Source organism: Zerene cesonia, chromosome 15 (assembly GCF_012273895.1).
Source record: "Zerene cesonia ecotype Mississippi chromosome 15, Zerene_cesonia_1.1, whole genome shotgun sequence".
NCBI lineage: Eukaryota > Metazoa > Arthropoda > Insecta > Lepidoptera > Pieridae > Zerene > Zerene cesonia.
Window position 1 is genome coordinate 4,059,742 of NC_052116.1, and position 10,332 is coordinate 4,070,073.

Here is a 10,332-nt window from a genome sequence, read left to right on the forward strand (position 1 = left end):
TATTTGTACCTACTTAGTAGGCAGGCTATATGCACTTATTAAAACTTTATTTTATAAAATTGAAATGTGTATGTGTCTAAAGATTTGCAAAAATGAAAGGCGACCGTTATAGATTTTTATAACATTTTATTTTATTTCCTTATTAATAACACGATTCAGAAATACAATGTGATTCAAATTCAATTTGCAACCTAGGGTTCACTCAAAGTAAAAGTAATCAGATGGAGCGAGTGTCATAATTTTACGACACTAGCGAGTAGCGGCGATAGTAAGTGCCTGTGAAATGATTAATTGTCACAAGCACTAAAGATACGATAATTAACGTGAACTCTACCAGGAGAAACTCAACGAGAGCTGTAAGTTATGGCGCGGAAACTTCCAAGTAAATTATTATACTTACATAGTTACATGGAACAAAGTTCTTATTCTAAATATTAAATTATTTTAAGGGTTCTTATTTTTTAATTTCAATGCAACAATTCTAAAAATATTATGTTTGTTTTTTATTAACTATCAATTTATCCTAATCACGATAATAATTTAACAATAAGTATCTTTTTATTAAACATTTTATACAACAAACGTAGATATCAATAAATGTAATGGAAATATAATCGCAATTATAATCGTGCTTAATGTTTCTTGGTGTAAAACAATTAACAGAAATATTCTTCGAAGAATCATGATCTTTATGAAAACAATAACAATTATTTAGTCATTATGAAATGTCTGAAGACATATAATATATATGTGAATATATTGTACCTTGAAGAGACTTTAAAACATGACATTCGTTATATCATTTCTAAGTTCAAAGAAATATTCGTATCGTAATGTGTATTAAAAACAATAAATTAAACATTGCAATGACAACAACGTCTCAGCTTATAAGGATGCGGTTATTACTACAAGTTGACATGAAGGCTACCCAAGCGGGTCCTTTTAATTTTCAACCTGGTAAAGTTGAAGAAGATATTTCTTATTACATAATGCAAGCGTGTAATGTATGAACCAATTATTATGGTATTATTATGCGATGTAAACTTGAATCGCAGCCGTTTTACTTTATGTAAATAAATGTGATGTGGATCAATATGACGGTGAATATTTTATTTTATATCGTAATTACCAAACAGGTTTTAATATATAAACTAGTTTTGTCTTAAATTAGCTGTTTTATTTTTATAGCATATTTGATATACTTCGGAAATTATGAAAAGTAAGTCCCGTTTTTTGGGATTAAAGTATTTAAGCTCAAAATCTCTTTAGGGGGTTATAAATCAAGTACTCAATTATAAATTTTTAATATCGTTTTACCCGTTTATATTATGTTTTCCTTTTTATAAATATAGCTTGCCGATTACAAGCAGTGCAGTTACATATTTATTAAACCTTCTTTGGCAATCATTGTTAGAAACTATAAATGTAACAGCGCTCTACAAATATTGTGACTGTAATCTTGCATCACGATTTTTTCTGATTGTAGAGGTCACGATGTGACAAGTGAAAAGGGACTTATGAAAATATTTTGTACAAACTGCTCCACCTAAGTCTGATCGGGTTGAAATTGGATAAACACTAAAAGCTCTAAGAAGGAAAATCCATTAAATGGTTATTGAACTCAAAGCATCAAATACATATTTTTTTATTTACTTTGTAATATTAATGTAAATAAAATCATAGTATGCTTGATAATCAAGCATACTATCCTTGATTATTATAAAAATAAACCAACAGTTTTTTTATTTATTCTTAAAAAAACGTCAAAAGAAACCTAATCAGTGAACATTAATAACCTATAAAGTTTCATTATTTTTATGAAGAATTCTTAATCTTCAACTCTAATATGCTTGAATACATTAGTACACAAAACTGAAAACGAAAAAGTATTCTGTTAGCTGAAAATAGCAATAATATAGGAGCAACAAAAGAGATTTTTTCTAAAGGCGAAACAATAAAATATAAATTACCACTAATTCAATACTAGCTGAACATCTGTTACCGTTTTTTTGACAAATGACAATATCTAACCGTTAATGTTTTGGCATCGTATTGGTTTCCTTTAAGAAATCGTGTACAATACAAGGTTGGTGTATTGACCCTGGCTGTAACTAAACTGCTTTTGGAATCTGGTGAATTTTCTATTGCGCCAATAAAAATCAACGAGGACTTTACTTATAATATGAATATATTATTAGTTCTATGTCTGACGGGATCATGTAAAAAATTATGTTAACAAAACGTTGTATTTAAAATTAACTACATTAATTAAACATCCTGTTGAAATTCTTATAATATATTTTATTAACATATTTTTATTTGCCTTCATATGCTTTATGCCCACGTCTTTCTTTTGTGATAAAATATGCAAAAATATTCCATTAAATGAGATGATAAAATGAAAAACAAATTTAAAGCAAAACACCTTTTATCTAGATAAAACATGGGAACAGGATTTAAATTATCCTTTCGTAGAATAGATTCTGCAAAACAAGTATGTTTACGTTGTATAGTCAAATATACTTAATTATGTAAGCACATAAACCGCAGGCGACCGTCGCTAAAAACATGTAGTCAAATAATATCATGTAAAAATATCTATTGGTGTGTACATCCATGCTAAGCATCCTTATAATGTCACTTAACATGAATTAGTTCACTATATACGGACTAAAACAGAAAACATAAATATGGCAATCATAGGCTGAAACTTAATCAATCTCATGTAATAAAATGTAAAGTAACAAAAAAACTAAAACACACGCTTTAATGACAATATCAACTAAAGTATCTCATTTCGTATAAAGGGTAGATTCCTTAAGTACTTATTTCTTTCTGGTGATCCTAATCGGATTATAAATAACACTCATGGAATTATTGTGTATTGTCATCGATCCTTGATATAGTGGCTCAAAATTCGAGTCTAAGTGAGTTGTTTACCATCAAGCATAAAAATACATAGGTAGGTATATTTATTCGTGATCCAATTCTGTTATTAGAAGTCCTGTCGTTCATAACATATATCATATTTTCCTAATCTTTAATAACTTTTAAGCGGCAAAATAAAAATGGAAAAATAAGCATTATCTGATTAAATTATATGCGAGGTGCTTGAGGGGGTTGAGACGACTTGAGGCTATTAAGGACTTTCACGCTCACACATATTTTAAAATTATAGTCAAGCAGTGGTTTTCGACGAAGTATCGAGTATGGATGCTATCACAATGATTATATATAATGAAAATGTAACAATTGTGCTTCCGCTAGAGTCAAGCTTTGTTGTTTGTTCTACAGCTACTTTGTTAACCGTATTGTAACTGTGTACATTTATTTTATTATAAATGTCGGTGTGTTCCTCTACGCGATAAAAATGATCTCAAATACAATGCGAAACAGTCTCCAGATTTGACATTGATTGTAATTTCAAGAGGAAATGACCAAATGCTCACGTACTGAGTTACGGAAACGAAGATCTCTGTTGGCTGCTCTATTTCCGCTGTATTTAGCATTCGATTAACTCTTATTTCAATTAATACTCGCATGAAATAAAAGGGAAGTACGTGTTTGGTGTATACACGGAATTCGATGACAGTTAAGTAATTATTAGTTGGATTCGAGTAGAGACAGACAGTTAGAGCACAGATATAGGTAGAGCAGATATATTATATAACGATTGTATATAATCTTTTTTAATAATTTAATATTAATTTATGAAATTTTATTAATTTCAATAATAATATTTCTCAAGGCACGTAACTTCTTTTTTATGGCATATCTTTGTATATGGCCATAGAAATATTTCTATTTTTTTTTATATTTGTTCTTTAACGTGAGTAACCTCAGTCATAAAAATAAAGAAATCTGACACGTGGGATTCACATGTTTAAAAAGGTGCTCTACCTTTTACATATTATCCTTATTGTGTGCTTGTTTGTTAATTTGTTTATTAACGCCGCAACGAAGTGATTTTATGTTAAGATTTTTGTGTCTGAATATAGGAAGCTAGAATGTCACATAGGCTTCTTTTTCCGCAGATAAAGGTCAAAATTAAACGAAGAAAACTTTATGACTATAAATCTATACAAATATTATAAAGCTGAAGAACTTGCTTCTTTGAACGCACAGGAATCTCTTAATCTCAGGAACTAATGGTCCGATTTGAATAATTATTTCAATGTTATATAGCCCACTTATTGAGTAAGGCTATAGGCTATATATGTGCCACGAGCGAAGCCGGGGCGGACCGCTTGTTACTAATAAAGTCAACAAATGAAGTTTATCGACTCAGTATGGAAAAGATTAATAAATATAATTTCATAAACAATATACAAACGAAAAGGATACGAGTATTAAGTGCAATATTTATTATTATCGCACGTAATGAAATTGTTAATATATGTACCTATGCATTTGCGTGTACTAGTGGCACAGATAGAGCCACGTGAATTAACTAGTAACCTGCATTTTAAAATATTTGCCATTACTAAAGCGACCAAGGATAAACCCAGATAGTATCCTGTGAATAGCAATCTAGTCAATTAATTAACTTAAGCTGTGGATAAAATTGCTTAATCAAGTAGACGTTAAGCATTTAAGTCTTCGTATATATGGTCTGCTTACATACGGACATAAATGGAGGTTCAGAGTTATCGTAAATTCGTACGGGTCTAATTATAAGCCAATCTCTATATACGCGATACGTATTAATAAACATCTTTTAAAAGGGTTAACGTACAAAATGAAATCAAACGATATAATATCAAAAAACAAAAAGTGGTTGGCATTTCAAGATCAACCGAAATAAAAGAGAATATTAAATGTACCTACATGTTCTCTACACGGTTTTGTTCATTGTATGTGGAGCAAAACATTTTCAAAATCATTCAAAACACACTCAGATAATTTTGTACATATAATTAGGAATCTATGTCAATCGTTACTGGAAACAAAACATAGGGTGGGTGCTATATTTTAAATAGGTATAATAGTTTATAATTATGTCAATAGTATTACCCCTCTAGCTTTAGTTTTCCATTTCAATTGCCTACACAGTGTATATCATTATTTCTTAGAATTCTACAATAATGTTTTCAGAAGTATAATAATATTTGCTATTGAGGTGTAAATTGATGTTCTTAACAATGGGAGTTGACAACGTGCTTGCTCTTTGTTAATATAATATAAGTGAACAAACCCTTAATAAACCTTGAATTTAGGCCGTGAAAATATTACATGTACAATGTTATAAAATGTGTTAGATGATAATTGTTCTTTAAACATTCAGATCGTTTTGCAATCTTAAAAATTCTTTAGGTTGGCTTGTACATATTTGAATGTTGTATTCAAATAATTGTTTATTTTCTTTACTTCTATAAAGAGTAGCGTAGTGAAAATTATTTAAGTGTTACTATCTTATTAAAAATATAATTTGTTCGCTGATTGTTGAATTTTTATAACATCTACTACAACAACCCAGGGTAGACTTTCAGCATACATTTTGTCTATTTTTATAATGCATCTTTTAATTTTCAGTAATTGAAAGAAAATACAAACGCACCTGAAAGACAGCCCTATTGCCTTTCTGATTTGACTATATATATTAATATTTTTTCCTACGAACACAGTTACCTATATATCAAATATAGCAGAAAAAATTTCTTGATAATGTCTTTCTATAGTTATAGTTTCCGCGAACGAAGGCCGCAGTCTTACAAATTACGTGTTTTCTTGGGATAACTTATTTTCCACACAACTTTGAGACAGACCCAATTTTTTATGTGCTTTCTACTTCTTCACTTGGCCATATCTACTTGTCCTACAATAGTATATATAATTCAGAACTTGAGTTCCGCCGGTAGATGTACCGTAGGTACAAGGAAAATACTCGCGAGGATACAAGAGGGGGAAATCCGTCTCAAAACCGATCCATTTTTTATCCACCAAAATTACCGCTCTAGTATTCACGATAGCATTTATTTCGAAAATATATAAAAAATGCATTACGTTATGTACATATGCTATCTCATAAATTCGCAAACGTTTTCTAAGTAAACCTGATACATTTTGTTAAGAAATAACTACTAGAATATAGAGTATATTATAGGTATTATTACATACCCGCCCCAGACCCCCACTTTCATAAATTATAAGTTATTTAAACTGCTACGATAACGATACTGATAACACCATAGTAACTGTATTCATAATTAAACTAATGACAAAGTAATTGAGCGAGTTAACATTTTGAAATCGATTTGCACAAAATTATCACACGTTATCACTTGCCTTGCACTCGTTCATTATATTATCTGTTGCAATAGAAATTACCCATTATTTTATTTATTCAATTCTGATTCTTCTTTTGTGTATAATTTCTGGTGAGAATTTTGATTTTATAGTTATGTCTTTTTTTATTTATTGTAATTTGTTCAGAAAGCGCAGGTTTGTAAGTAAAAAACTTATAGCTAATGTTTTATTTATATAAACAAGAATTATTATTTTTTTTTATGTAATAACGGGCAACTGAGCTGGTGGTTCGCCTTATGGTAAGCGATCACCACCGCCCATGAACATTCGCAAAGGTAGATCCTCTGCGAATGCGCTGCCCGCTTTTTTGGGGTAAGGGAAAAGGAATGGATTAACGACTGGAAAGAAGGAATGGACTGGGACGGGTGAGGAAAAGGAAACGGGCCTCCGGCTCCCCCACTCACCGTACGAAACACAGTGGCATGCCACTATTTCACGCCGGTTTTCTGTGGGGGTGTGGTACTTCCCCGGTGCGAGCTGGCCCAATTCGTGCCGAAGCGTGCTCGACTCCCACAATTAAAACAAGACGTCTATTACAATACATTCTGGTCATAAAATGTAGCGTATTATATACTTTTTCTAATGTATACAACTGCTGTATATGTTCTGTTCCTCATCTGCCAGATAAAATGACAGAAGTATGGAATATGCTATAAAGGACTCCTTTAGACCTTAGTATACGTAATAATTTTAATACAAATCCCTACTATCCCTACTAATATTATAAATGCGAAAGTAACTCTGTCTGTCTGTCTGTCTGTTACGCTTTCACGCCTAAACCACTGAACCGATTTTGATAAAATTTGGTATGATGATAGAACTGAACTTGGGAAAGGACATAGGATACTTTTTATCGCGAAAAAAGGGTAGAAAGGGTTGGAAGAGGGGATGAAAGTTTGTATGAAAGTTCGATCGTCAAACCGATTTTGATGAAACTTGATATGAAGGTGGAGCTAAACGTGGAAAAGAACAAACCATACTTTTTAATGCGAAGAAAATACTCCTTACCATGTCGCGCGATATAAGCGAATTCTACGCGGGCGAAGCCGCGGCCTAAAAAAGCTAGTATTATATAATATTATAATATTTTAGCAGAATTCACAAAACAATAAATTCTATCATAATAAGTGATAATACAGCTATACGGTAATTTGGATATTTTTTAAATCGTTTCTTTAAATTCTTCTTAACAATTAAATAAATTCATATAAGAAAATGGTGTTGGTTACACTATTTATAACTCAAGAACGCGTTAGCCGATTTGGCTGAAAACCTGTGCAGAGGTAGCTTAGAACCAGGAGACAGACATAGGAACGTTTATGTTACGAAAATCCCACGGAACTGGGAACATGCGAGCAAAACCAAGGGCCATCTTTCCTGCGACTACGCGAGCAAAGCCGCGGGCGAAAAATTAATTTATAAAAAATAAGCTTAGAGTTTTGTTCGGGTACCGGTCGTGGGAGAGTATACTAACCAAATATAAATTTATTTATTTTTTGGTGTATGGAAATTGGGACAAAAATAAAGCAGGTATATTATGACTAATAATATATAGGTAAATTTTACCAATCATCCGGTACAACGGGCGAAGCCGGGTGGGACCGCTGTTTAATTAATATAACCGGTTCATATATTAGTTTTTTCGTATTCCTTGTTTATTAAAGTCTATATATTAATCCTATTAACGGTTAAAGTATAGATATGTTATAGCATATAAGTGCCTATAATTATATATTATTGTTTCATTGCGGCAAATAAAACCGGTACACATTAAGAGTTCAATGAACGAATTATAATAATTAAGTATGGAATTGATCTTGCTTCATTATTGGATGAAAAATCTACTCTAATAACATAAATTTGAATAGTTTGTATGTTTGATTGAACAAGCTAATATAGGTATTAACATCTCAGAAACTACTGAAATGATTTCAATCTTTGAGTGCATTATAGCATATAGTATAATTATTACAACGGGCGAAGCCGGGGTGGACCCCTAGTAGTAGATGTTTCTAGTTTTCAGTTAGGGTTCCGTAACACAATGAATGGATACTGTTTTTAATTCAAAAAAATTACAAGAAGTGTCAACCCGGTCGGGGCCAGTGAGAACCACTCGTAGGTTTGTTAATGTAATGTGAGAAACAGGCACGTTTATGGAAAAAAAATAACAAGAATTTTCAGTATTTCGTTCTTTCGTAGGTACTTGATATAACTTAGAATTTAATGTTTTTTTAGCAAAATTTACCACAAATATCACTGCCAATTAATGACAATATAAAGAAACGGTAAATAGAAACTTTCTAATATGAAAATGTGGTTAACGTAAAGTTACGGAATCATGAAGTTTGCAATTGAAGGTTTCTGCTGGTACAGTAATGATGGTAGGCGCGGCAGACAGCCTGGCTACACTTTATGGCACTCCTAACTCGTTATTATGGAAACCTGTTCACTCCTTACCGACTAGTGATTAAATTGCCTTACTACATATAACTGAACCATTACATTAGTAGGCGATAGGGCCCGTCCACATGAGATCGAGCTTATATCCGATAAAAACAATATATATTTTGTGCATTTTGTGATGGAATCAAACGATGACAAATAAAAGTAAATGATTCCTTAAATAGATTAATTGTACATCTCCTAATAATGTGAATGTTTTTTATGTTGATGTTTGATGTTATAAAAACAATCATCCTAAACTTTTTCACAATATTCACTATATGGGGCTCCATTCAGGCACATTTTTCTGCTATTACAAAATTGTCTAATTTTCATACATTTTGCCGATGCACATGAATTTTAACGTATCTTATTCAATTAAGGGTCATTTTATATTGTCACTGGTTGCATAGAAAGTTCTTACCTGTTTTAAGAATGCGACCTTTTTATTGTAAAGAGTCACAACCGTTTTTCGTAATTGTAACTTAAATAGAAATAGAAATAGTAATTGTAGAAATTAACATTGTTAATATATTAAGAATATGGGAATGGAATATAGTAAATTGAAATAAAAAAAATTTAAATCGCTATCTTTTAATAGATTATAAATTAAGTGCTTTATTCAGTGAGTAGTGGAGTTAATAAAAAAAATATTTCCTGCTTCTAAAATTATATCGCTTCTCGTCCCTCGCCACGGTAAAGTAGAGATAAAAATCTATAAGAAATATTAGCCAGGCTACGTTGTTAAGGTTATCGCAGTTAATTTAGATTATATAACAATCATAATCATGTTTGAAAAATACCGGATCCTTGACTTATAATAAAACATTCAAAGTAGCTACATAATTGGCATTCTTTATCCTATACTGATTAATTTGTACGTAGTAATGCATAAAACTAGACGATAAGGTATAGATTAAAACATAAACCTATTTAAAATCTCTTTTTAAATCAAGTATTAAAATAAAAGACTTGATAAAATTAATTGACTTAAGGACTCTTTTCACTGATATTCAATTTGACTTTCTTACGAGGCTGTAAAAAGACGTTGCTACATAATATTATATTTATTAATAAATAAGATACAGATAAGTTATATTTGGCCTACTTCCAATACAGGTGGTTATCTTCAAAGTTTATATCAAACATGACAAAAGAATGGTTATCGATCACGGCTTATAATTTTGTCTCATGTCTGTAACGGTGCTACCTCACTTGCACCAGAGAGTCGTGACGAAAACATAAATAAATAATGCCGTATTACATTTAAGCAAAGGGTTCTTAATTTGTTGATATGTGGATTGTGTGATACATTTTCCAATGATGTGCGCTAATATCGAGTCCTTTTTGAGGTTGACTGCCTTTTCATATATGGCTATTTTTTTAAATATTGTTATATATATGTTATATTGTATTTATTGACTGAGTTATATCATAAAATTTTAGTACCGATGTAGTAAAAAATAGGTACTTTAAATACTTAGTCTGGCCATAAATACTGTTACGCTTAATTATAAAAAAATATAACATTTGAATTTCGAATCTGTCATTTTTATACGATTGTTCATTGTGTTTTCTCATTTT